At 44.8% G+C, this 27,486-nt stretch overlaps 1 protein-coding gene across 2 annotated transcripts in view; it reads right to left on the reverse strand.

Annotated features, from left to right (window-relative positions):
- The window catches only part of LOC140453171 (RNA-binding Raly-like protein), a 1,408,367-nt gene that overhangs the window by 1,034,631 nt on the left and 346,250 nt on the right, over positions 1-27,486 (reverse strand). Inside the window, exon 1 of one of the 2 annotated variants that reach the window (XM_072547651.1) lies at positions 26,290-26,444. The exons of the other annotated variant lie outside the window; for it this stretch is intronic. The gene's annotated coding sequence lies outside the window, so the exon portion shown is untranslated. Of the gene's footprint in view, positions 1-26,289; positions 26,445-27,486 lie in introns of those variants that run through there. 2 annotated transcript variants of the gene reach the window in all.

Raw genomic sequence — 27,486 nt, forward strand, 5'->3', positions numbered from 1 at the left:
AAAAGCACAGCAGGTCAGGCAGCATCTGAGGAGCAGGAAAATCGATGTTTCGGGTCGGAGTCCTTCACGGGTACATTGGCAGCCCCTGGTTAGCCAACTGGACTGAGCCAGAGTCAATGGTCTAACCCTCAGGAAAATTCTCTGCTGCCCACAAATAAAAGTCTACTTTGGTTGTGAAACACAGCCAGTCTGGTGAACGGCACTTTTTTTTAATAATGTCACACTCTTCCTTAACCTTTTACGCCACAAACTGTGACTCCATAAGTGGCCATAGGCTGGTCGATCCATTGTGACGTTGCAGTCCAGAAAGCACACCAATGTCTCAACTTCCTCAGGAGGCTAAGGAAATTCAGCACGTCCATTAAGACTCTTATAACTTTTTACAGATGCACCATAGAAGGCATCCTATCGGATGCAGCATGGATCAGAATGGCAACTGCTCTGTTCAAGACCACAAGAAACTACAGAGAGTAGTAGACTTAGCCCAATCCCACCATGAAAACCAGCCTCCATCTATTGCCTCCGAAGGGCCTGTTTCCACACTGTAAGTAATCTAATCTAATGTGGGCGGCACGGTGGCACAGTGGTTAGCACTGCTGCCTCACAGCGCCAGAGACCCGGGTTCAATTCCCACCTCAGGCGACTGACTGTGTGGAGTTTGCACATTCTCCCCGTGTCTGTGTGGGTTTCCTCCGGGTGCTCCGGTTTCCTCCCACAGTCCAAAAGATGTGCAGGGCAGGTGAATTGGCCATGCTAAATTGTCCGTAGTGTTAGGTTAGGGGTAGATGTAGGGGTATGGGTGGGTTGCACTTCGGCGGGGCGGTGTGGACTTGTTGGGCCGAAGGGCCTGTTTCTACATTGTAAGTAATCTAATTTACACTTCTCATTGTTTGGAAAAGCAGCCAACATAATCAAAGACACTTCCACCCTGATTATTGTCTCTTTTACTCTCTTCAGTCAGGCAGAAGAAGAGTTTGAAAACATGCACCAACAAATTCAAGAACAGCATCTTCCCCGCTATTATCAGATTCATGAACGGATCTCCCACATATTAGAGTTGATCTCTGTCTGCACCTTCTCTGCAGCTGTCACACCACATACTGTATTCTGCTCTTTTACCCTGATGTACTTATGTAAGGCATAATTTGCCTGGATAGCATGCAAAACAACACAGTATCTTAGGATATGTGACAATAATAAATCAAATCAATGTGATACCATTGATAGCTGCTAGCCTGCAGGCAGTTTAATGCCCTGGAAGTGGGGGTTAGGAAGTGATTGTCTTTCCATCAAAGGCCTGATGAGAGATTGGGTATCAGAGAGGGGGCTACTTTCTGGAAACAATCCCTTGAGCTGCCAGTCCTCCAGAATTGGACCTGGAGTCTCCAAGAAAGGAAGCTCGACCTCCAGGAGATTGCAACCTCAGAGAAACCTCACAGGGTCATCAGGACAGATTCCGTTTTCTAAAAACAGTTGGCTTGACTAGACATAAAAATAGGACAAAGAAGAACTGTCTGGCTGACAGTCAGGCAGTATTCTATTGGGGAAACGAGTCTTTGTGCTTTGCAATTGGTGCAGAAGACAATGGGTGAGGGCTGTTGTAGGCTGCAGCGGGACATTGACAGGATGCAGAGATGGGCTGAGAGGTGGCAGATGGAGTTCAACCTGGATAAATGCGAAGTGATGCATTTTGGAAGGTCGAACTTGAAAGTTGAGTACAGGGTTAAAGACAGGATTCTTAGCAGTGTGGAGGAACAGTGGGATCTTAGTGTGCAAGTACATAAATCCCTTCAAATTGCCACCCAGGTGGACAGGGTTGTTAAGAAAGCATATGGTGTTTTGGCTTTCATTAACAGGGGGATTGAGTTTAAGGGCCGTGAGATCTTGTTGCAGCTCTATAAAGCTTTGGTTAGACCGCACTTGGAATACTGTGTCCAGTTCTGGTCGCCCTATCATAGGAAAGATGTGGATGCTTTGGAGAGGGTTCAGAGGAGGTTTACTAGGATGCTGCCTGGAATGGAGGGCTTATCTTACGAAGAGAGGGTGACTGAGCTTGGACTATTTTCATTGGAAAAAAGAAGGAAGAGAGGGGACCTAATTGAGGTGTACAACATAATGAGAGGCATAGATAGAGTTGATAGCCAAAAACTTTTTCCCAGGGCAGAAATTGTTAACACGAGGGGACATAGTTTTAAGCTGTTTGGTGGAAAGTATAGAGGGGATGTCAGAGGCGGGTTCTTTATGCAGAGAGTTGTGAGAACATGGAATGCGTTGCCAGCAGCAGTTGTGGAAGCAAGGTCATTGGGGATATTTAAGAGACTGCTGGACATTCATATGGTCACAGAAACTTGAGGGTTCGTACATTAGGTTTACCTCACATGAAGATCAATGGTCGGCACAAATCGTGGGCTGAAGGGCCTGTTCTGTGCTGTACTGTTCTATGTTCTATGTTCTATGGCTGGAACATGGGGAGGAACAAGGCTTGGGATGAAACCTCTCGGAATAGATCCTCGGGTCTTCCAGCAACTGTCTCTGTCTGCTCCTGAGTATAACAGTTACAGGCCTCTGACTGGTTGGCTGCTGGGTGGGTGAGAGGATCTTACAGTCAGGCAAAACGTTACACTGACACCTTCATCAGGGCTTTCACGTGAAGGGGAAGGGTAGGCATCTCACCGGCTTTCTGCTCCAGAGACCCCAGTACCTCAAGGAAACTTCACCCCATGTTTCAGATCGACGTCCTGTCACCACAACTGGGAAACCTGCGAGTGGTTACAGGTTTTAAGCAAATGAAAGGAAGAAGCTGGTAAGGACACAGAGCAAAAAGGGAAGGATTGGTTGTAAGGATGATGGGATTGAATTTTTATTTATTTGGTGGGATGTGGGTGTTGCTGGCTGGGCCCAGCATTTATTGCCTGTCCCTAATTGCTCCTTGAGAAAGCGGCGGTGGTGAGCTGCCATCTTGAACCACTGCAGTCCACCTGCTGTGGGTTGACCCACAATGCCCTTAGGGAGGGAATTCCAGGGTTTTGACCCAGCGACAGTGAAGGAATGGCGATATATTTCCAAGTCAGGATCGTGAGTGGCTTAGTGGGGGAACTGGCAGGTGGTACCCTTGTCCTTCTGGGTGGAAATGGTTGTGGGTTTGGAAAGTGTTGTCTGAGGATCTTTGGTGAATTTCTACAGTATATCTTTGCAGATAGTCCACACTGCTGCTGCACACTGAGTGTCAGTTGTAGGGGGAGTGGATGTGGTGGTTGTGAATGAGAACAGGGTTCCTGGTGCAAAGCCAAACCAAGGGGTAATTGAACAAGCAACAGTAAAAGGTGGGTCTAGCAAAGGTATTTTTAGCAAACCCATGTATGGTTTCTGTCTGCCAGGAGAATAAGGTGGGTGTTCCCATAATCATGTAGCTTCTTGATCTAGCAGTGTGAACCATCTCAATATTCCTTTTGAACATTAGGCACAAGAACACTTAAACCTAACACTGCTATCCCAAGTTATCTATCATTAAGTGGTGCACACAGATGCCAGAGTGAGATCGATAACTATATGTAACAAAGAATGGTGAATTTTATATTTAAAAGATAACAGAGCAACAATGATGCTTGGTATCAATCCAACAAGATTTTATCAACTGTGTATTGTGCTCTGAGGATGTTGGAAACTGTACTTTAATCTAGAACCTCATTGACTGACTACATTCCACAGATATCGTCTGTATGGCTCCTGCAGCATCAGTGTCACAGTGTACCAGACAATAAAATGAACAGATTGTCAGCTGACATTTTAATTCCTCAGTCTGACTTCTGTCCATGACAGCCTATGCTGCTCCTATTGAAGCTTGATGCAAATGCAAGCAACGGCTTTCATCCTCCGAGACCGCATACTTAGGCAGTTCTCTTGCTTCAACGTGGATTTGATTAAGGTTAGACTACAAATGATAGCTCCCCACTTTCACCCGGTCCCGACAATGTGGGATAACTGCGCCAGTGCTTACAGGGGTGAGGTCAGTGGAGAGCAGTGGTCCCTGGGGTTACTAAGAGATCAGTGAACCACAGGAGTGCGATAGTTTGAGCTCTTCACCGAAACTTGTTTTTTATTCCTTCACTCTGACTGATGATACTTTGCTTTTGAAAAGCTTACCCTACAGCACTGAGTTATTCATACCTCACTGCGGTTATCTTTACTTCTGTTATTTCTCTCAATGTGGCTATTGTTGCCTGCTAATATTGTTTCTGCATTTCACCAATATTCATCTACCTCACTGCTTTGCAGCGGCTATGTATTCACTGCCTTTCTTTTCAACACCATTGATCATTTTATCAGAAAGGCCTTGAATCTGGAATGTCAACTATTTTCCTCTCTCTGTGAACGCTGTCTGAGTGGCACGTTCTGTTTGATCTAGATTTCCAACGTAGGAAGCATTTTGCACTTGTCTTTCATATGGTATTTGTTTTTCTGCTTGTACACTTGATAAAATTCCCAAACTACCCCTCAGGAAGATAATCAGAGAGAGGGGGAGAGGGAGGGAGAGAGAGAGGAGGGGGGGCAGAGAGGAACTAATCAGGTCAGGTTTCACTGTTAGTGGCTGGGGGACATGCAATCTCATTGGAATTTATATTCTTGCTTTCTAGCATAGTCGTTAGTTTCAGAACCTGCTCTGTTGCTACAGGTGGCAGAGTATTGGACGCAGCCTGGAATAATGGGCTGTCTCAGGAATATAGTCACCACTGTTGTTTTTCATTTCGGGAGTCAGGAACTTCCCTCACATGGACTACAATGCGTACACCTGCTCTAGTAATCCATTTCAGGTAAATGAGAATAAAAATGCACTTTGTCTGTGAGCTGTAAGAGTTTTGAGCAAGAAGTGAGTCTCAATGCCCTTTGAAGTCAAGGAGTACATTTTCCCAACGTTACAATGTGGGAAATGCAGCAGCTGTGAGCTCATGATCAGATCAGTTTTTTTTCATATATTGACTAAAGGATGGAAGCTGGACCAAGGACAAATCATTCATATTTGTGCTTTGAATATGGTTAAATGTCACACTTGCAACACAACACACCTCCGACAATTCAGTATTCCCTCAGTGCAGCAGAGGAGTGTCAGCTCTGACGTCTGTGTTCACGTCCTGGCCCAGGGACGGAAAAATAATCGCCCGTTTACTGAGGTAGGAGAGGCACCTTTACTGTATTCAGCAATGCATACTATCTGAGGTACAGTGACCTGAAACGGAAACTATTCCACTTCCCAGCTCCTGTACTCAAATCCTGCACACAGACTGCAGTTATGTCGTGCTGCCTTGAGACTGTGCAAAGCTATTTACGCAAATGGGCACCTTTCAACTGGCCCTGTGTGAAGGGCATGCCAGATCAATGTCAAAAACGCAGGGTAACAGAAGCATGAGTGAAAGCATTTTCTTCCATTCTTTCAGCATCTGTCGCTTCAAGCAGACAGACTTCTTCACAACGACTGACTTTCAGGATAGGACACTGAAACACACGTTGTCGACAAGATCAAGGCTGCGCAATGGCCTGCCATTCAACAAGCTATTGCCTAATGAGTGTTAACAAGTGGACACAGGGTGACCACCAAAGGTGACTGTCAGAGAGAGTTAAAAGCATATGTACAGCCATTTGTGGAGAGATTTTGCATCAACAATTCCACAGCCCAGAAATAAAAGCAAACTGACAAAATTGTGCAAGTTTCTGAAACAAAATCTCACGCACAAAGGACAATCCTTTGACATTTTGTTTTACATTACCATTATCTCCCACAATCACAGATATGATGATATCTGACCTTTCCCCAGGGTCCCCCTTTTCCACTAAACCCAACATCTTTAACTTCTATTACAACAAGACTCCTCCCTCATCAGTTTGTTTTGAAAGTTTTAATCGGCTCTGTCAGGGTATCGTCACCTATTTGGAGGTTACAGCATTATCTGGCTCATCACGCTAGTGCTGGAACTTTGTAAAATGAATCTGATCAGTCCTACTCCTGTGCTCTTAAATGAATGATTTTATTGTCATGTGTCTGTTACTGTGACAGCAACAGTAAAGTACAGAGGAAAGCTTTTCCACTGTCATGATTCCAGCCTCAGGAGACTGTCTGTGTAGAGTTTGCACATTCCCCCTCCTCCCCCCCCCCCCCCCCCCCCCCCCCCCGGCCCTGGTTTGCTCTGGTTTCCTCCCACAATCCAAAGATGTGTAGGTTAGGGTGGATGAGCCATGCTAAATTGCTCATAGGGTTCAGGCATGTGTAGGCTGGGTGGTTAGCCAATGGGAAATATAGAGTAGATGCTCTTTGGAGGGTCAGTGTGCACAGGTTGGGCTGAATGGCCTGCTTCCACACTGTTGGGATTCTATGAGAGTCCTAAGTCCTAAGCCAGCTCATCATCAATGATGCCTTTGTTGCCATTCCCCCCTCCACCACCTCGTTGCTGTCTACGCTGGATCGAACCAACGTTGGAGTCACCACTCTTCAGGTGCCATTGTTTTGCCACTGGGCTGATTCTCAATCCACCACCCGCCTCCTGTGCCGGACCCACCAATGTCAGTGTCACATCTCTTGCCGCTGGGCCCACCTCAATGTCTCTGTGATGCCCTTCTGCCACCACCAGATCCAAAGTCACCAATCCTGAAGCGCCATCTTTTGCTGCCACGCCTACCTCGCCACCGCCGTCGATTCCGATGCCCGCCCCCGAAAAGTAAGTAGGGGCTCACTCGCCACCGCCAAGGTCCTCACTGAGCACAGTCGGATCCGCTCTGCGCTCAATCGCTGGTGCCATGATTCGGCGCTGGGATTCCCCATATACTTTGCAATGTTTTGATTTTCAAGTTATAATCTAATTCTTCTTCACCTGTTGTGGGGTTGTGCCCTAGTACCGCAACACACTGAGGGATCAAGTATCCAATTTCAGTCAGGTCTCTGGCTTGTGTTGATTGGGCCAGGCCCTAGCCCTACCACCAGTGGGGTCATTGAATAGTCTTGCTCTTGACTGTAGTTTAGTGATGGCTGCTGCAGTGTGCAAGCAGGTCAGGACCTTGAGGAAACAACATGATGGAATGGAGTGTGGAGGACCCTCAATCTCATCCCCGAACACTGAACGGATTCCCACTTGCAGCAGGTAATAAAAGGGTGAGTCAACCAGGGCAATAGCACTTTCACAAACAGAACAGGCGATTAGCCTAAAAGTCAGCTTTTTGACTGGCATCAGACTCACACTTTGGAAATAAGAAATCTGCATTTCTACAGCGACTTTCTCCACACCACAGGACACCTCAAAAGGTGCTGTGCTGCCAATGAAGTACTTTGGAAGTGTGGCCACCGTGCGATGTAGGAAATATCTCATTGCTCTGCTCCTCCCTAAGTCCTGTCCCTCACTGTATTCAGAACCCGAGATCCTAGCCATCCACAAGCCATCCCATTCTTACATCCTGGTTTCTTAATCCAGGGCTAGATTCAGAGAATTAGGTTCATTTTTATTATTCATTAATCGGATGTGGGCATCACTTGGCCAATTTTGAGCAGCACGGTGGCTCAGTGGTTAGCACCGCTGCCTCACAGCACCAGATTCAATTCCCGCCTCGGGCAACTGTCTGTGTGGAGATTGCACATTCTCCCTGTGTCTGCGTGGGTTTCCTCCGGGTGCTCCGGTTTCCTCCCACAGTCCAAAGATGAATTGGTGAATTGGTGAATTGGCCATGCTAAATTGCCCATAGTGTTAGGTGTAGGGGACTGGGTTTGGGTAGATTGCTCTTCGAAGGGCCTATTTCCACACTGTAGGGAATCTAATCTTAAAAAAAAACTTCCAATGCCCTGTGGGCAGTTAAGACTCAACCATCTTGGAGTGGCACTGAGGCCATTCCAGGAAAGGATAGCAGCTTCCCCCCTTCAAGGACATTAGGTCGTTTTTTTTTCCTGACAACGGATTCACAATCACCATGAACACTTAATTCCAATTTTGATTTTTTAACTGAATTCAAATCTGACCACCTGCCTTGGCAGGATTTGAACCTGGGTCTCCAGGTCTCTGGATCACCAGCCCAGCAATCATACCATTAGTCTATCAGGCCATTGCAACAAGACTAGCCACTATTTAGCCACATTGAGAGCTTGAGTGGAGCAAGTGAAGAGCTGCTTGGTTTGATGTACATCTGTAAAGGGGACACAGAAGTATCTCCTGAAGATTGCTCTGCTACTTAAGTATAGCTAAACACTTCTGAATAATTTAGGAACTTTGTCAGCTGCAAGGGAGTATGGTAAAGGAAGCAGAAAATGTGGCCCCACGGTACTGAAATTAGGGCTGAGGCAAGTCATTGGAACGATCCTCTGCGTCCACCTTGTGTCAGATTGATTCTGATCGATTTGGATTGCGTTGAATGCTTGAAATGGCAATTGAGTCCGATTCTATAAAATTCCACATCTTCAAGACACAACATTGCGGGGGGGAAAAAACAAGTGACTGCAGAGAACAAAGATCAAGATGATCTGCATATCGCAGTCAAGAGCAGGAGCATGATGCTCCTCGTTCATTATGGTCATCTGCAACCTGAGACAGCAGGGCCAGCAGACGCTGCGAATCCTAATGGAAAAATCTCTCCCTTGGACTTGCAACATCAGGAATATTAATTACATGTGAAAGCAAAAGATTGGATTGAGAGAGCTATAAAAGAAGGCAGGACTAACATGAAAATAATGTGACCTCGCAATTCTCACAGAGTGAGACTCCACACTTGCAAAAACAAGAGAGATTGTTTGACAGGAACATAGACTCATTGCCTTACTAAAAAATTCATCCACACCCAAAAATACCAGCCCTATCCTTTGCTAGTAGGTAATGAATACTTGGAATGTTACACAGAGAGCCGGTGAGGACAAAATGGTCTCATTCGGAGAGATAATCATTTTAAATTCACACACTTTACATTTCAAAACTGCTTCCGTCAGGGAGATATCAGCGGAGTAAACGATGTTGAAGGAGCGTGGCCAATCAGACACCAACTTGCAAGTTGAACTCTGCATGTGTGGACTTCAAAGGATTCAGTCCAATTTAGTCCAAAAGCACATAGCACCAGGTTATAGTCCAAGCACACCTGATGAAGGAGCAGTGCTCTGAAAGCTTGTGATTTCAAATAAACCTGTTGGACTATAACCTGGTGTCACCTGACTTCTGACCTTGTCCACCCCAGTGGCACCTCCACATCATCAGTCCGAAAGGGCAGTGAGCTCAAATACAAACTAAACTATCCCAAAGTGGGGACTATTCCATACGCTAGGAATGTTCCCTTCCGCCTGTTAAAAAGCACAGTAATTCCAGTGCGTTCAGGCTTCCATGCTACTTTAGAGAGTGGATGATACTGAACCAGCAAGGATCAATAATTGCCCTATCACCAAGTGCACTGAAAAGCTCATGAAAAGCAAGGTGCCTCACACAAGAGCATGTACAGACAAAGGCTGACAGCAAGGGACAGATAATTGAGGAGCTCTTAAATTGCATCTCAAAATAGCTACAACTCAAATGGGGAGCCAGAGAGGTTTTGGTAGGCAATTCCAGATCTCGGCAATTAACCAAAGGAATGACCGCTAATGTGCAAGAAGGAAATTTGGAATCACTCAGGGACCAGAATGTGAGGCGATATGCCAGTAACAACTCTGCCAAAAGAACCAGATGGCTTTCAACACAGGGGATATCCGGGGCAGGTACGCAAGGATCAAAAAGGCAGCAGGTCCAAAAACAATGGCTCACCTGAGGATCAAAAAAAAAGGGGATGACTGTAATAAACAGATGGTGAGATGGTGGAAGCCCACTCTGAGATGGAGACTGAGGAGGCTTTAAACACCACAGAACACCATCCAGGCAAGGTAGAGGTGGACATCAAACCCACAGTGCAGGCAGGTTGCAAAGCTATTGACTCATTTTAAGTGGGCAGAGCTCCAACCATTGATGTAACGCCACGTGAACCTCATCAAGCACAGGAAACGAGCACTCCTGCAGGGTCAGCAATCACCTCTCTGTCTCTGCTGCAGTGCCCCAAGGTATATACCATGTAAAGACTGGGACCTGAGCCTGACCAGAGAAACTGCAACAATTAGCGGGGCACCACTCTCTACGTTTTTAAAAGGACGTTCAGATCATTTCGATGAGTTCAATATGGTTACGCAAGGCCGAATTAAAAGAGTTTAATTAACCCCTTCAACTGTTTAGTTCAGATATTGAAAAGTCAACAGCGATATACCACCAGGTAAGGCTAGAATACTGAATAGTCAAATTTTATGAAGTATAAATTAAAAATCGACTGGATAGGCTGGGACTTTTTTTTCACTTGAGCGTAGGAGGCTGAGGGGCAACCTAATTAAGGTTTAGAAAATCATGAGGGGTGTGGATAAGGTGAATGACAATGGTCTTTTCTCTGGGGGGGGGGGGGGGGGTGGTGGTTCAAATGTAGGGGCATATTTTTAAGGGGAGAGGAGGACGATTGGAAAAGGATATGTGGGGAAACTTTCTTTTAACACAGTAGGTGGTTCATGTGTGGAACAAACTGCCAGAGGCAGTGATGGATGCAGGTACGGTTACAATGTTTAAAAGTCACTTGGAAATGTATATGAATAGGAAAGGTTCGGAGGGATATGGGCCAAACGCAGACAAGTGGGACTAGCTTAGTTTGGGAGTATGGTCAGCATGGACTGATTCGACTAAAGGGTCTGTTTCTGTGCTGTATGACTCCTTGCCTTTATGACTAAGCAAAACAATACAATGAACACCAACTTGCCACAAAAAGACATGACCCTCGCTCACTAGTATCCTCACATACAGATAAGGAAGGACACCACTTCAACTGAGACAACACATCCATCCTAGTTTAGGCCAAACAAAGACACGCATGAGAATTCTTAGAAGCATGGCATCCCAACCAGAACTCTATCAACAAACACATCGAGTTAGACCCCATCTACTACCCACTGAGAAAAGGAACAGGAAGTGACTTCACCACAGGAAATGACATCACCACGGGAAATGACATCACTGACCCAAAGAAACCCAAACATATAAATAGAAAGCAGGAATTTTCAGCATTGCTTTGCATGAGGCCCACTGAAGATGTTACCTAGTAAGGTAACGAAACGTCTGGAAATGAACCTTTCAGCTCAGCAGCCAAACTTACATCTAAAACCTCAACCTGAGCTACAAATCTTCTCAAAACAGTACAACCATCTAAAGACAACAAAATGTTGCGGATCAGAAACACAAGACAGACCGCACGGCGCACAGGCAGGAAATCTCTTCCCTCTTTTAAAGGCAGAAACCCTCCAGTTTTCAAGCTGACAGAAAACCTTTGAGTGACTTCACTGAAAACTTTAGATCTATCGAAATCCCAGCCTGAGGCAAGACCACATTTCAACTGCCCTCAGGATATTAGGAGAACTCAAAAAAGATGCTGCTGGTAAACTTTATTGATAGCTAGTTCAGAATCAAATCCCCTAATTAAAAAGTGTTGCTAAAATCCAATTTGTTACTCATGTAGATACAGTCAATTAATCCCACACTTTAAAATAAATTGTTAATAATTAGAAATTAATAAAAGCAGTCTATTTAATACGATTATTAATTACTTATCCTTCGATTATACTATTATCAAAATCATGACTCATCTATTTTCTGGATTCTGTGTTCTCATAATTCTAGTCCATTACTGTTCTGAGACAACCTGGGTGCCATAATCAAAATGGTTTCCATATTAGTACAAAATGGCATCTTGGCTTTGTTAGATTAACTGCATAAGTGTGAAAAAGCCTCTAACATGGCCCAAGTTAAAACAACCAAATCTAAAAGCTTTCCCACATACACCCTGCTAAGTACTATGAGATAAGTATGAGGAGGAGAAAGTGAGGACTGCAGATGCTAGAGATCAGAGTCGAGAGTGTGGTGCTGGAAAAACACAGCAGGTCAGGCAGCACCTGAGGAGCAGGACAGTCAATGTTTCGGGCATAAGTATGATCCCATGGTGTCTAGTCAGAATGCGGGTCAAGGCTGACAGCATCTATCCCAGCTCCCATTGTGGTTTCAGAATTGGAAGGTTGACAAGGGACATGATCGTCCCAACTGTAAGAAAAATGTCACAAACCAATGAAAATGTCAACATTTTGTCTTTATTGACCTCAACAAGATCATGTGAGCAGAGGGCAATTTGCCAGACAACACTGGGTGTCCACCATCGCTGCTCTTCCTGTGACCACATGATGGATGGGGGTCAGCTACGGTGGACACACTGGAACCCTTTGAGATTTGCAGCGGTCACAACAGGTTATCTTCTGGTGCTGACACTCTTTGGCACTTCCTTCTCTTTGCTGCTACTTTATGACCTTCAGGGCACATACCGAGGGTGTCCATCATACACACCGGAGCTGGGGAAGGCCGTTCAGCCTGGCTCAACTGGGATCCAACACCAAGATTCATCAAGTTGTCAGAGACTGACTTTACAGTGACGATGCCTCATCAAAACAGAGTAAGAGCAATACTCACAGCAGCAATCAGCTACACACTCTCTCTCTCTCTCTCTCTCTCTTTCGTTCATCTGTTGAGCATCCATCTGCATCAGGAAGACTAATCTAATGGTGCAGGATGTTACCACCAACAGTCAGTATTGACAACATCTCAGCAGGTCTGGGGCAGCACCTGTGAAGAGAAATGAAAGTCAACATTTCGGGTCGGGTGACCTTTCCTCACAGCCTTGTGTTTAATCTCTTTTCGCAGATGCTGCCAGACCTGCTGAGCTTTTCCAGCAACTTCTGTTTTTGTTTCTGATTTACAGCGTCCACAGTTCTTCAGGTTTTTTAATTGAAAATCTCTCAGCGAGAGGTTGCTGACGGATTCACAAAGCTCGGCTCCAAAATCACCCATAATCTGGCACTTGCTGCTGACATCCACACATGTATCGCAGCTGTTAAACGCAAGTTGAGGAAGAGAATGTGGAATGGCAGCGTCCTGACTGTGAACATCAAACTGTGTGCCTCTCAATCTTGCATCTCTGTAGTGGTGAGACCTGGACAGTTGCCGATAGACAGGTGAAAAGGCCGAACCGTCTCCACCTTCACTGTCTCAGAGCTATCCCCTACATCTCTTGGTTAGATAAAGTCAAAGGTCTTGGCGCACACTCGTTGCAAAATCAATCAACATCTGTACGATGGCCAGAGACACTCAAAACCTCTGTTGGGCGAAATGGCCACTGGGTCACAACCTCCTGAGCATCTCCACCTCCACTCTGAGGACACACTGGTGGCAGACAAAGACAACTGGGAGATAGTCATGGCTGTCAGTGACTTTGGGAGGCTGACTGTTTGGAAGGGCAGCAGCAGAAGCGAGCAGAAACAAAACGTTAGTGGTTGGGAAAACGTCCAGAGGAATGGCGCAGGAAAGAAAATTCACGATCCGCAAGAGATTGAATTGGAGGGACTAAGACCTCTGTGAAGGTGGAGGATATTACAGAAGGCCAGGGTTATGGATGGATTTGAGCACAACATTGAACCACCGAGGATCCTTTGACAGCATTTCCCATATCTAAGATATCCCATTGTCCTGTACCAACTGGAATGGGCACAGCAGACAGGTGGGAACGCCATCTCCTGCAAGCTCCTCTCCAAGCCACACACTATCCTGACTTGGAATTCTATCACTAGAATTCAGTGTGAATGGGTCAAGCTCTTGGAACTCCTTCCCTAACAACACCCTGGGAATACCTACACCACGTGGACTGCAAAGTTTCAAGATGACAGCTCACCACTATTTTCTCAAGGGCAATTAGGCCTGGGCACTATCACAGAATCCCTACAGTGTGGAAACAGGCCATTTGGCCCAACAAGTCCACACTGACCCTCCAAAGAGTATCTCATCCAGATCAATTCCCCTGCTATTACTCTACATTTCCCCTGAATAATGCACCTAACCTACACATCCCTGGACATTATGGGCAATTTAGCACGGCCAATTCACCTAACCTGCACGTCTTTGGACTGTGGGAGGAAACCCACGCAGACACGGGGAGAACGTGCAAACTCCACACAGACAGTTGCCTGAGGCTGCAATCGAATCTGGGTCCCTAACGCTGTGAGGCAGCAGTGCTAACCACTGAGCCACCATACCACACTATAGCATATAGAACTTTAGAGTGAGGTACCGGCCGTTCAGCCCTCAATGTTGTGCTGACCTGTGAAACCAACCCGAAGACCATCTATCCTACACTATTCCATTACCATCCATATATTTATCCAATGACCAATGTTGCCAGTCTACTTCTATTGCAGGCAGGGCTTTGAGTAAAGAACCTCCCTCTGACATCTGTCCTGTATCTAAAAAAAAGGCTTTGAGTGATTTTCTTTAAACTGAGAATTTTCAAGAGGATGTATGTCAGTGAGTACAGGGGCGACGACTGAGTTCAAGAAAAATCCAATGTCATGAAGACAACACACTAATGAATGAGACAATGAGACAGTGTCAAGCTTCCTTGTATTTGCCACACACCAAAAAGATCAAACAAAACAGTCCAACTCAATATACAGGCTGATGCATTTGCTGCAGCATGCTATAATGCCCTGGGTGGTACTGGCATGTTCACCACCTCATGAACATATCCTGAAACCTGAGTCTGTTTAAGAGGAGCTCAAGTACAGCTTCATTATCCTGAAAACTGAATTTGCAGATTGACTGGCAGTAAATGGCATCTCTCTGCACACAGACATTGATCCTTTCAAAACATCTCAAAGTGTTTTGTGATGAAGAGAGGTATTGTTGAAGCATTGTCACAGTTATAATGAAGATTTGGGCAAGGCAATATCCAATAAAGATCAATATGACTAGCTAATTTGTTTCAGTGAAGTTGGTTCAGACACAAATACAGGGCATAACAATTTCTTGGTTCTTCCTTGAACAGTGCCGTTGGGAACTATCATGTCCATTGTAAACTGAAGTCCCACCTGCCCTTTCATGTCTCCTCTGAAAGATTAGATTAGATTCCCTACAGTGTGGAAACAGGCCTTTCGGCCCAACAAGTCCACACTGACCCTCTGAAGAGTAAGCCACCTAGCCCCAATTCCCTCTGACTAATGCACCTCATACTATGAGGCAATTTAACATGGCCAATTCACTTAGCCTGCACATCTTTGGACTGTGGGAGGAAACCGGAGCACCCGGAGGGAACCCATAGAGACACAGGGAGAATGTGCAAACTCCACACAGACAGTTGCCCAAGGCTGGAATCGAACCTGAGATGTTGGTGCTGTGAGGCTGCAGTGCTAACCACTGTGCCACGGTACCCATTACATTATAGCACTCCCTCTGTTGTTTCAATGGAATGTCAGCTGAAAAATCTCTGCAGTGGGATCTTTGTCCATGACCTTCTGTCCCAGAGGCAAGGGTGCACCAGACTCAGCCTGCTGCTTTCAGCACTGCCCAACAGACACTGAAGATTTAGTGAGTTGGTTCTGGAAAAGAACCACAAAAATAGTTTTTCCTCAGTTCACTTTTGTTTACTTTAACTTTTCGAATTGTATATGTTGAAATATCCAGTTTTCTATCTGCCTTTATCAGCCGAATGCTTGGAGCCGATATAAGTCAGTGCTGATACATCCCATGACGGTCTGACAGTCTGGTGGCTGGAGGATGTAGTTTCACACTGTTATGATCAATCGAGGAAGAATCATGGTTCCCTCATCTTTTTAACACCCTCTTAGTTCATCAGTTTTTTTTTAAAGCACATAGCTATCACACGTCAATTGAAGTTCATTGACCAGAACAAAAAAAAAATTTAATTCTAAGATTTTGTGTAAAGGAGAGTGGATTTTTATTACACAGGAAAACCACGATGAGAAATAAGTAGTGAACATACAAGAGGAAACTAGTGGTGAAAGGGGAGGAGTTGGCCTAGTTGTGTTATCAAGAAGCCCAGACAATGTTTTGGGGACCCGGGGTCAAATCCTGTCATGACAGATGGTGGAACTTGAATTCGATAAAAAAATTGATTGAATTAAGACTCTAACGATGACCATGAGTCCATTGCTGATTGACTGACAAAACCCATCTGGTTCATTAATGTCCTTCAGGAAAGGAAACTGCCAACCTTACCGACATGACTCCAGATGCACAGCAATGTGGTTGACTCTTAACTGCCCTCTAAGATGGACAATAGGTGATGGCCTAGCCAGTGATAGCCTCATCCTGTGAATGAATTAAAATAAATGGGATATCTGGTACAGATTGAAAAGTAAAGTCAATTATAGCTTACATTAGTTAGTTTACAGTTTAAATTATTATTTTTTTCAGAAGAGTCTTTGAGTTACAAGAGCGAGGAGACCCACATCCAACTGTTTAGCTGCTTTATCATGACAGTGGAAACAACGGAGCTGTAGTGCTCACTATGAGTTATTGGCCCTAGTTGTTTTTCAACAACTCATGTCTGAGCTCGAGATCAACAGCAAAGGACAGTGTCTTCACTTATTCTGCTCTCCAGAAACAACTGTTGATGAGGTTGCATATTTCTGAGCCTGTTTACTGTTTTCCCTAAGCCGAACACTCCACAGGTAACATAGAACACCACAGCACAGTACAGGCCTTTCGGCCCTCCATGTTGTGCCAACCTGTGGAACCAACCTGAAGCCCATCTAACCTACACTATTCCATTATCATCCACACATTTATCCAATGACCATTTAAATGCCGCTTAAGTTGGTGAGTCTACTACTGTTGCAGGCCCCTACTACTCTGAGTAAAGAAACTACCTCTGACATCCGTCCTATATCTATCACCCCTCAATTTAAAGCTATGTTCCTTCATGCTAGCCATCACCATCCAAGGAAAAAGGCTCTCACTGTCCACCCTATCTAACCCTCTGATTATCTTATATGCCTCAATGAAGTCACCTCTCAACCTTCTTCTCTCTAACAAAAACAGCCTCAAGTCCCTCAGCCTTTCCTCATGAGCCCTTCCCTCCATATCAGGCAACATCCTGGTAAATCTCCTCTGCACCCTTTCCAAAGCTTCCCCATCCTTCCTATAATGCAGTGACCAGAACTGTACACGATACTCCAAATGTGGCCACACCAGAGTTTTGTAAAGCTGCAGCATGATCTACATGCATGGACACCGAGATCTCTGCTCTTCTACACTACCAATAATCTTACCATTAGCTCAGTATTCATTATTCCTGTTGCTCCTTTTAAAGTGAATCACCTCACACTTTCCCACATTAAACTCCATTTGCCACCTCTTAGCCCAGCTCTGCAGCTTATCTATGTCCCTCTGTAACCTGCAACATCTTTCAACACTATCTACAACTTCACTGACCTTAGTGCCAGCTGCAAATTTACTAACCCATCCTTCTACACCCTCGTCCAGGTCATTTATGAAAATGACAAACAGCAGTGGCCCCAAAACAGATCCTTGCTGTACCCCACTAGTAACTGAAATCCAGGATGAATATTTCCCATCAGCCACCACCTTCTGTCTTCTTTCAGCTAGCCAATTACTGATCCAAACTGCCAAATCACCCTCAATCCCATGCCTCCGTATTTTCAGCAATAGCCTGCCATGGGGAACCTTATCAAACCTTTTGGGTGACATGGTGGCTCAGTGGTTAGCACTGCTGCCTCACAGCGCCAGGGACCCGGGTTAGATTCTTCCTCGGGTGACTGTCTGTGTGGAGTTTGCACATTCTCCCTGTGTCTGCTTGGGTTCTCTCTGGGAGCTCTGGTTTCCTCCCATAGTCCAAAGATGTGCAGGTTAAGTGAATTGCCCATAGTGTTCAGGGATGTGTAAGTTATGTGTATTAGTCACAGGTAAATATAGGGTAGGGGAATGGGTCTGGGTGGGATACTCTTCAGAGGGTCAGTGTGGACCTGTTGTGCCAAAGGGCCTGTTTCCACACTTTAGGGATTCTAATTCTAGATAAAAACACCTCACTGAAATCCAAATACACCACATCAATCACTTTACCCTCATCCACCTGTTTGGTCACCTTCTCAAAAAAATTCAATAAGGTTTGTGAGGCATGACCTACCCTTCACAAAACCAAGTTGACTATCCCTAATCAACTTATTCCTTTCTAGATGATTATAAATCTTATCTCTTATAACCCTTTCCAACACTTTACCCACAACTGAAGTAAGGCTCACTGCTCTATAATTCTCAGGGTTGTCTCTACTCCCCTTCTTGAACAAGGGGACAACGTTTGCTATCCTCCAGTCTGCTGGCAGTCTTCCTGTGGACAATGATGACATAAAGATCAAAGCCAAAGACTCTGTAATCTCCTCCCTGACTTCCCAGAGAATCCTAGGGTAAATTCCAACCAGCCCAGGGGACTTATCTATTTTCACACTTTCCAGAATTGCTAACACCTCCTCCTTATGAACCTCAATCCCATTTAGTCTAGTAGCCTGTACCTTAGTACTCTCCTCAACAACATTGTCTTTTTCCAGTATGAATACTAACGAAAAATATTCATTTAGCACGTCTCCTATCTCCACGCACAAACGTCCACTACTATCCTTGATTGGCCCTAATCTTTCTCTAGTCATACTTTTATTCCTGACAAACCTATAGAAAGCTTTAGGGTTTTCCTTGATCCTATCTACCAACAACTTCTCATGTCCCGTCCTAGCTCTTCTTAGCTCTCTCTTTAGGTCTTTCCTGGATAACTTGTAACTCTCGAACACCCTAAGTGAGCCATCACATCTCATCCTTACATAAGCCTTCTACTTCCTCTGACAAGAGATTCAACTTCTTTCATAAACCACGCCTCCCTCGCTCAACCACCTCCTCCCTGCCTGACAGGGACATACTTATCAAGGACACACAGTAGCTGTTCCTTGAATAAACTCCACATTTCAATCGTGCCCATCCCTGCAGTTTCCTTCCCTATCCTATGCATCCTAAATCTTGCCTAATCGCATCGTAATTGTCTTTCCCACAGCTATAACTCTTGCCCTGCAGTATATACCTGTTCCTTTCCATCGCTAAAGTAAACATAACCAAATTGTGGTCACTATCACCAAAGTGCTCACCTACCTCTAAATCCAACACCTGGCCTGGTTCATTATCCAGTACCAAACCCAATCTGGCCTTGCCCCTTGTTGACCTGTCTACATACTGAAGAAGGGCTTGGGCTTATGCCAGAAACATCAATTCTCCTGCTCCTTGGATGCTGCCTGACCTGCTGCGCTCTTCCAGCAACACATTTTTAAGCTCTGATCTCCAGCATCTGCAGTCCTCACTTTCTCCTCCCTGTCTACATACTGTGTCAGGAAACCCTCCTGCACACATTGAACAAAAACGGACCCATCTAAAATACTTGAACTATAGTATTTCCAGTCAACATTTGGAAAGTTAAAGTCCCCATAACAACTACCCTGCCACTCTCACTCCTACCCAGAGTCATCTTTGCTATCCTTTCCTTGACATCTCTGGAACTATTCAGAGGCCTATAGTAAAAAACCCAACAGGGTGACCTCTCCTTTCCTGTTTCTAACCTCAGCCTATACTACTTCAGTAGACAAGTCCTCAAACGTCCTTTCTGCAACTGTAATACTGCCCTTGCTAACAATGCCATGCCTCCCCCTCTTTTACCATCTTCCCTGAGCTAACTGAAACATCAAAACCCCAGAACCTGCAACAACCATTCCTGTCCCTATTCCACCCATGTCTCCAAAGTGGCCACAACATCAAAGTACCAGGCACCTACCCATGCTGCAAGTTCACCCACCTTATTCTGGATGCTCCTGGTATTGAAGTAGACATACTTCAAATCACCTTCCTGCTTGTCAGTGACTCTTGTGACCTTGAAACCTTATATCTGACCTCATTACTCTCAAACTCCTGGCCACTGGAGCTACAATTTGGGTTCCTCCTGCTGAATTAGTTTAAACCCTCCCAAAGAGCATTAGCAAATTTCTTCCCCAGAATGCATTGGTACCCCTCTGGTTCAGGTATACACCATCCTGTTTGTACAGGTCCCACCTACCACAGAAAGAGCCCCAATTATCCAGGTATCTGAAACCCTCCCTCCTGGGCCATCCCTGTAGCCACATGTTCAACTCCTCTCTCTCACTATTCCTCACTTCGCTAGAATGTGGCATGGGTAACAAACCAGAGATAATAACTCTGTTTGTTCTAGCTCTAAGCTTCCACCCTAGCTCCCTGAATTTCTGCCTTAAATCCCCATCTTTCTTCCTACCTACGTCGTTGGTGCCTTTGTGGACCACGACTTGGGGCTGCTCCCCCTCAAGGATCCCGAAAACACGATCCGAGACATCACGAACCCTGGCACCTGGGAGGCGACACACCAACCATGAATCTCTTTCGTTCCCACAGAACCTCCGATCTGTCCCCCCAACTATGGAGTCCCCAATGACTAATGCTCTGCTCCTCTACCCGCTTCCCTTCTGAGCAACAGGGATAGACTCTGTCAGAGACCTGTACCCCATGGCTTACCCCTGGTAAATCCCCCTTCCCATCCCCAACAGTATCCAAAACGATATGCTTGTTACTGAGGGGAACGGCCACAGGGGATCCCCGCACTGTCTGCCGGTTCCCTTTCCACCCCCCTGCCTGTAACCTATCTGCCTTTTTCTCATATCTGAAGTGTGACTACCTTTCCTGTCAATGTGTAACACGTGAATCAACCCAGAAAACAAAATGTGAACTTCACTGTCCTTTTCACATTTTAATTTCAGCCCAGTCTGAAACTCGTTTACTGATGGGCTCAACCTCGTCAGGAGATCACACCCACCACCTCAGGTCAGTATGTGTCTTTTATTAAACTCATCTTTAGTCCACGCAAACCTTGAGTGTTAAAGTTGAATGATGGAAGTTGAATACCGATGATTCATTTTCACCACGATCACGACAAGATGGTCAGTCATACAAACAAACTCAGATTTCTCCATCTTTGTTCAACACCCTGAATAATTCAATGAGAAATTCATCTGCTGCTCAAGGGACTGAGCTCCACAGCAATGGGGTGACGTCAGTGGTGTTCAAAGGGGTAAAGTAAGATCTTGGGAATTGGCACAGTATGTAAACTGAACCTTTGATTCACCACCACCCTGATCAACGTCAGGTTGCAACAGTTTTCAGGTGCAAGTCAGCTTACAGCAATAGTTGTGTATTATTTTGCTTACATCGCAAATATGAATCAACAGACACAATGTACTCTTTGCTCAAACATTTGCATTTCTGGGTTAAACATTTGCCTTAACTCCCTTAAGGACAAGTTGGAAAGTGAATACTATGTCTGCAATATGGTACGATCTACAGTATGGTCTGCTACTGAGCTGCACAGAGCAATATCTGGCCTAGGTTTGCTGGCGTTATCCCAGATGGTGGTAATTATTGGACACGGGGTTAAAGAAAATGAAGATCTGCCATTCCTGATCAGTGCCAGGTTTTTCCTACTGACTGCTGCATGGTCACTGATGGGAACCAAATGGTTACCATATCATCTTTCCACTCCAGTCAAAACAGTGTCGTGCAGATGAAATTGTGTCAGATACTGAATGATGATTCATACCAATGGAACTATACCTCGGTGCTAAAGACAAATTACACTGATTTGTCAGCTTTTAAGGTTTGGTTTGTAAATTATTTTGAAGGGAGATTAAATGGTCCACCAGTTGAAACTTTTGATGAGGTGGCTTTCCTAAAGTCAGTGCCTTGCCTGCAATCTAAGAGCCAACGTATACATCCAGGAGGCTAAACAATCCAACGTTGGAATTGGACCAGCAGAGGGCAAGGAACAGAAATAGGAAGAGGCACCAGCTCCTTCAAATTTATCTACAGAAACCGAGGAAAAACAGAAACCCTCAAGGCTAAAAACTGCAGGGGAAGAAAAGGCAATCAAAAAGCAACAAACAAATAAAAAAAAACAATGGGGAGACTTCCCCAAGATAAAGTTAAAACCCCACACCTGAATTTACCAACAAAATGAATGAAGGAAAGAAAGATCTGGAACTTTGGAAATTTCCTGATATGTGCTCCTGGCAAGCACTTCAGGTCCTTTAGACATCACAGACGTTTGGGTGTCAGCGGCCTTTAGAATGTGAAGACAACTGAGATAAGGAATTCCACAGGAATGATTTACTCAGAATGGGAAACACCACCTTACAAGTATTTAACTTCAACTTTATTGGGATTTGAAATGAGTCATGTGAGGAACTAGAGACAATATGGAATAGAACCGAGAGTCTCTGGGCTAATATGTACACCTCAATAAACAGATCTGTGAGTTCACAGGTGTCACATTCCACACACTACAATACAAAGAGTACTTCATGGTTTTGTGGTAATGAACGGTGCTACTCAAATGCATGTGATCTTCTCCATTGTGAGGGGGAGATTCAATAATGTGTTGCGCAAATAGTGTACCTCTGAAAACACAGAACAAACAGGAGAAATACAATCTGCTCAGAAGATATTGAGGTATCCACCACAGAAGTATATGCACGCCTCTGTTTACTTGTAAACAGGACTGACTCTGAAAAGTGCATGGTCCTAGCAAAGCACTTTGTTGGCACTAGGGGTTGCTGTGCTGGGGATATCTACACTCAAGGGATTTTTGAAGACCACCAAGAAGAGTGAGCTGGGGTGGCAGGGGAATAGACCTGAATAGACTGAGCGATTGCCCTTGGGTTCACTTGAGGTGTCAGATTTCACGTATCTTGCAAACTGCTCAACCTAAGCAGTCTGTACACTTCCACTCAAGGTCAATAAGGGCTGTGTGTTTGCTGAGAGCTACGTTTTTGAAGCACATAGCAAACTGGACCTACTGTCAACTTCAAAGACTGCACCCACAGAAACAGAGGGTGACCATCAAACCACAAAAACAGAGCTAGCGCAGCATCCTGCATCAACGCCTAACCATCCCTACCAATGAAGGTTCTGAACTGAAGGCTGCTAATGGTGTGCTGTTATTTGAACAGGAAGCATGCAATGGAACATTTCTCTCATGAATCTTACTCAAATCTAAAAAGGTTCTTTTAGCAAGACTTTAGGTTCACACAAAAATCCTAGAGCCCAACTCGGAGTTGCAATGGTGATGAATCTGGAACATATTATCACTGTCATGTTCACAAGCCTGAAGAGTTTCACAGATCCAACTTTAGACCAGTCGAGCCAATCAAAGGGCAGAGCCACATTATTAACTGCAAGACACTGAACCAACACAGTTAAGGCAGGACCACGAATAGCACAGTGCTATCTATACAAGAGCTGTTTCTCATAAACACACTGCAGAAGTTCAAACATAGTGACATTAGCAACATGCATTTTCAGAACACAGAGCCAGAGTGTCTCTGGCGCAACAAAGTGGCAGTGACCCGAGCAGAGTGGCATTCAATTCTCAGACTTAGCAGACCACTTTGAAATGCAATGGCATCAGCAGCAGCAACAAAAGTAGTTACTGCAGAAACTGTGTCAACAACAAAAGCCCGGCTGACTGAAACAGGATATTGGAATGAAATCAGTGTGGCTCTCCACAGGTATGCACAATGACAGAGCCACAAACAATGACTAACTCACACCATTGTTCATGTGCCAGTGCCAATCATTGGACAAACGATGCCTGTACAAAATACATTATTGCTTGCACGTACATTTTTTGTGAATCTAGTTATATGAACATCATCGCCTCTCAAGGGTAGTGCAGTGATGACGTTACTCAACCTGTAATGTAGAGGTCCAGGCCATCTGATGGGAGTTGAATTGAATGAACAATTCTGGAATGACCATGCTTACTCAGTCTGGCCTACAGGCAATGTAACCATTTAACTCAAACCAAAACAAATCTGCTGCAGTTGCTGGAAATCGGACACAAACACAGAGAATGCTGGGCAGAGAAACAGAGTTAATGTTTTAAGTCTCTTGCAATTCTTTTGAATTCTTTACTTCGAAAGAGGTCAAGCCGAACTTGAAAACTGAACTGTTTTTCTCTCTCCACAGACACTGCCAAACCTGCTGAGTTTCTCCAGGATTCTGTGTGTTTGCATTTGTTGAAATGGCCTCTCAGGTATATTTTAATCAACCTATTCAGGAACGCTGTAAGACATTTCTGTGGCAGGTGAGGTAATCCAGGCCTCTTGTCTCAGAGGCAGGGAGAGACACAAGATCCTTTGAAAAGGCCTCACCAGGCACCTCAGTTGATGGGCAACAAATGCTGGCCTTGTCAACAGTACCCACCTCCCAAAAAATAAAACATAAACTCCCATTTATCCATATGGCATGGGAGATGATCACGATTGCATTTTAGAAAGCCATTTAGCCTATCATCTATCTCAGCTGTCCAAAAGGGATCTGGCATGGTATTCATCTTAGAATTGCTACAGTGTGGAAACAGGCCACTTGGCCCATCGAGTCCACGCTGAACAACATCATACCCAAATGCACCTCCCTACTCTATCCTTAAAACCCTGCATTTCCCATGGTTAATCTAGCCAGCCTGCACATAATGGGCAACCCACCTAACTTACACATCTTTGGACTGTCGGAGGAAACCAGAGCACCTGGAAGACACGGGGAGAATGTTGTAAACTTCACTCAGACAGTCTCCCGAGGCTGGAATCGAACGCGGGTCCCTGGCGCTATGAGGGAGCAGTGCTAACCACTGAGCCACCATACCACCGTGAGATAATACCTGTGGTGCAGTCATAGTTCTTAGATTACTTACAGTGTGGAAACAGGCCCTTCGGCCCAACAAATCCACACCGACCTGCCGAAGCGCAACCCACCCAGACCCATTCCCCTACATTTACCTCTTCACCTAACACTACGGGCAATTTAGCATGGCCAATTCACCTAACCTGCCACCGTACAGCCCACGGTTAGAGTGTCCCTATCTCTGAGCCAGGAAACCTAGGTTCCAGTCACATTTGCTCTGGAGGTGTGTAATAACATCCTTGAACAGGTTGACTAGATTTATACAGTGCAGCAAAGGCCCTTCGGCCCATCGAGTCTGCACTGACAATAACTACCACCAAACGTGAGCTAATCCCAATTTCCTGCACTTAACCCTTATCGTTGAATGTTATGACATTTGAAGTGCTCATCCAAATCTTTTTATTTAAGGTTGTAAGGTTTCCAGCCTCCTCTACCTTCCCAGGTTGTGTATTCCAGATTCCCACCACCTGCTGTTCACCCAAATCCCCTGAAACATCCTTGAACAGGCTGACTAGATTTATACAGTGCAGCAAAGGCCCTTCAGCCCATCGAGTCTGCACTGACAATAACTACCACTAAACCAAGAGGATCAGCTGAAATACTATAAAATGTCTCTAGGATAATTCATGTGCTGAAAATAAAGCAAACAATACAAAAATACCCTACATTGCTCTTTGCTCAGCTTATAATCGCTGAATGGTCACACAAATACGTATTTTCTAAAATGCAGTCAATTAACCCATCAGTAGCCAACGGAAAAGCGACCAGTCAGAAATGCCATAACACTTTCTGCGCTGAGATATGGTCAAGTCTGGCCAGTTTTCATTGAAATGCTGGAACTGGAACTCAGCCAAACTCAGTGCCTACAGCACGAAGGCTGAGGAGGGAGACAAAGCAAACTGCACATGTGGGGAGGACAGAAACACCCGCGACTTTCCAAACGACTGTGCAACGTGATGCTCAGAAAGCAGCTTTATTGCAACTCGACATTTACCAAATCCTTTGCAGAGTGTGTTCCCCTCACTCCTATCCCACTGATACTGACAAAGCCAGCCACGGGGCATTTAATTTGTTTGAACACGTTGCCCCCTAACTTCTGGGGATCAGTACATTCCTCAGCAAACCTGCAAGTCTACACAACTCTTCCCCCACCCCCCCCCTCCCAAAAAGAATCTTCCGGAGAAAAAAAAGTACATTTCCAAAAAGAAATTTTCTTCTCCTCTATTGATCCAAATTCAAGTTCCTCAAAACAGTAGGCTTGCAAGTCCTAAGATCTTACAAAATTCAGCCACTGGTTAAAAAAAAAATCTCACAATCAAAAAAATCCGAGCTGGTGTAAAAAGATCAGGTTTAAAGAGAAGTCTATGATCTGGCCGGCTTTAAAAAAGAATGAAGTCCTCAAAAAAAATAACCTTCTTGAGATACTAAGGGTTAAAGAACTGTTCCGTTTACAAAAAAAAATACAGATACCACATACACAGAGAGATATATAGATACAATAAAAAAAATGCATCGATGGCACCAAGATGTTAAAGCTGTTTTTCTTTTAAAAATCACAACTGGAAAAAAAAGGGTCAGGTATTTCAGTACCTACCAAATTGAAGATAAAAATGTATAGAGCAAGGCTGAGGCAGCAGTTTAAAGAGGAGCCAATAAAAAAAAACAAGCAGAAATATGTATTTCTGTACATGTAAAAAAAAACCAAGATATACTTTGAACAGAATCCCCAAACTGTGCTCAAGCGCTCAGGAAGATTAGCAGCTGCAGCCTGAACCGATGCACCTTTTCAGACTGTCTGCTCCGGTATATAATTCTACCTCGGCACCTGTCACATCTCAGGAGGAAGGGAAGGGGTGGAGATTGTCTTTTCCTTTGGTCATGTGAGCTCTTCACAAACACTAATAGGGTCTCCCATTGTCTATGAGCAATCGTGTGTCACGCCTGGGTCCAGCAGCACATCAATATTTCAGACAGACCGAGTCTCTGATCCCAGTGCCTGAGTGGAGCAGTTTGCTTTAACCCTCTGAATATCTGCTTCCATTTTTAAAACATCAATGTCGAGCTGAGAAATGTAATCAGGTCCGCACCACTCATTTTTCTTGCCGTGTGAACAGTTTACATTCTCAATGCTGTGGTTTAGCCAGTGAGTTGTGCTTAATGTTCTCTGCCCTCTTTCTCTCTAATAATTCCTTTTTGGATGTCACTATTCCCATCAGTAATCTGCACTCCGCCTACCCTGACAGTCCAAATTAACCTCGTGAATGAGTGGAGAGTTTGCCTGTGGATTGTTTGTTCATTTTGGTTCACTTTCCCCCTATCCCACGTCCTGGCCTTTGCCAATATGCATTGATCCTGGCCACAGTGCCATCTAATCGCTAATTGCCCATTTGCTAACTGTGTTGGCAAACTAGTCAACTGCGGAATAAACTGGAATTGATCTTAACCTGTCTTCAACTAAAAATCATGTGCATTTTCCAGAACTGCACTGGACAACAGTCAATCCAGGCTGAATTGATCCCCACTGCTCCAATCCAGGCACTCAGACAAATTGCACTGTCCTGACTGTTATGTTGTCACCTTATTCGGAAAGAGCTAGGAACAAGATGGTTATGTGACAGTACATTTTGGGGTGTCACATTTGTTCTCCTATTGCAGACAATGTATGAGTCTATCAGCCACATGGTGAGCTCTAAGAAATACACTTGCATTTTGAGTCTAAATTTGCAATTATTTGTAACTTGCGGGAACCATAGCCATTCGCAAACCAAGATCAGCTAACACAATTCGGATC

Source organism: Chiloscyllium punctatum, chromosome 26 (genome assembly GCF_047496795.1).
Source record: "Chiloscyllium punctatum isolate Juve2018m chromosome 26, sChiPun1.3, whole genome shotgun sequence".
Lineage (NCBI taxonomy): Eukaryota > Metazoa > Chordata > Chondrichthyes > Orectolobiformes > Hemiscylliidae > Chiloscyllium > Chiloscyllium punctatum.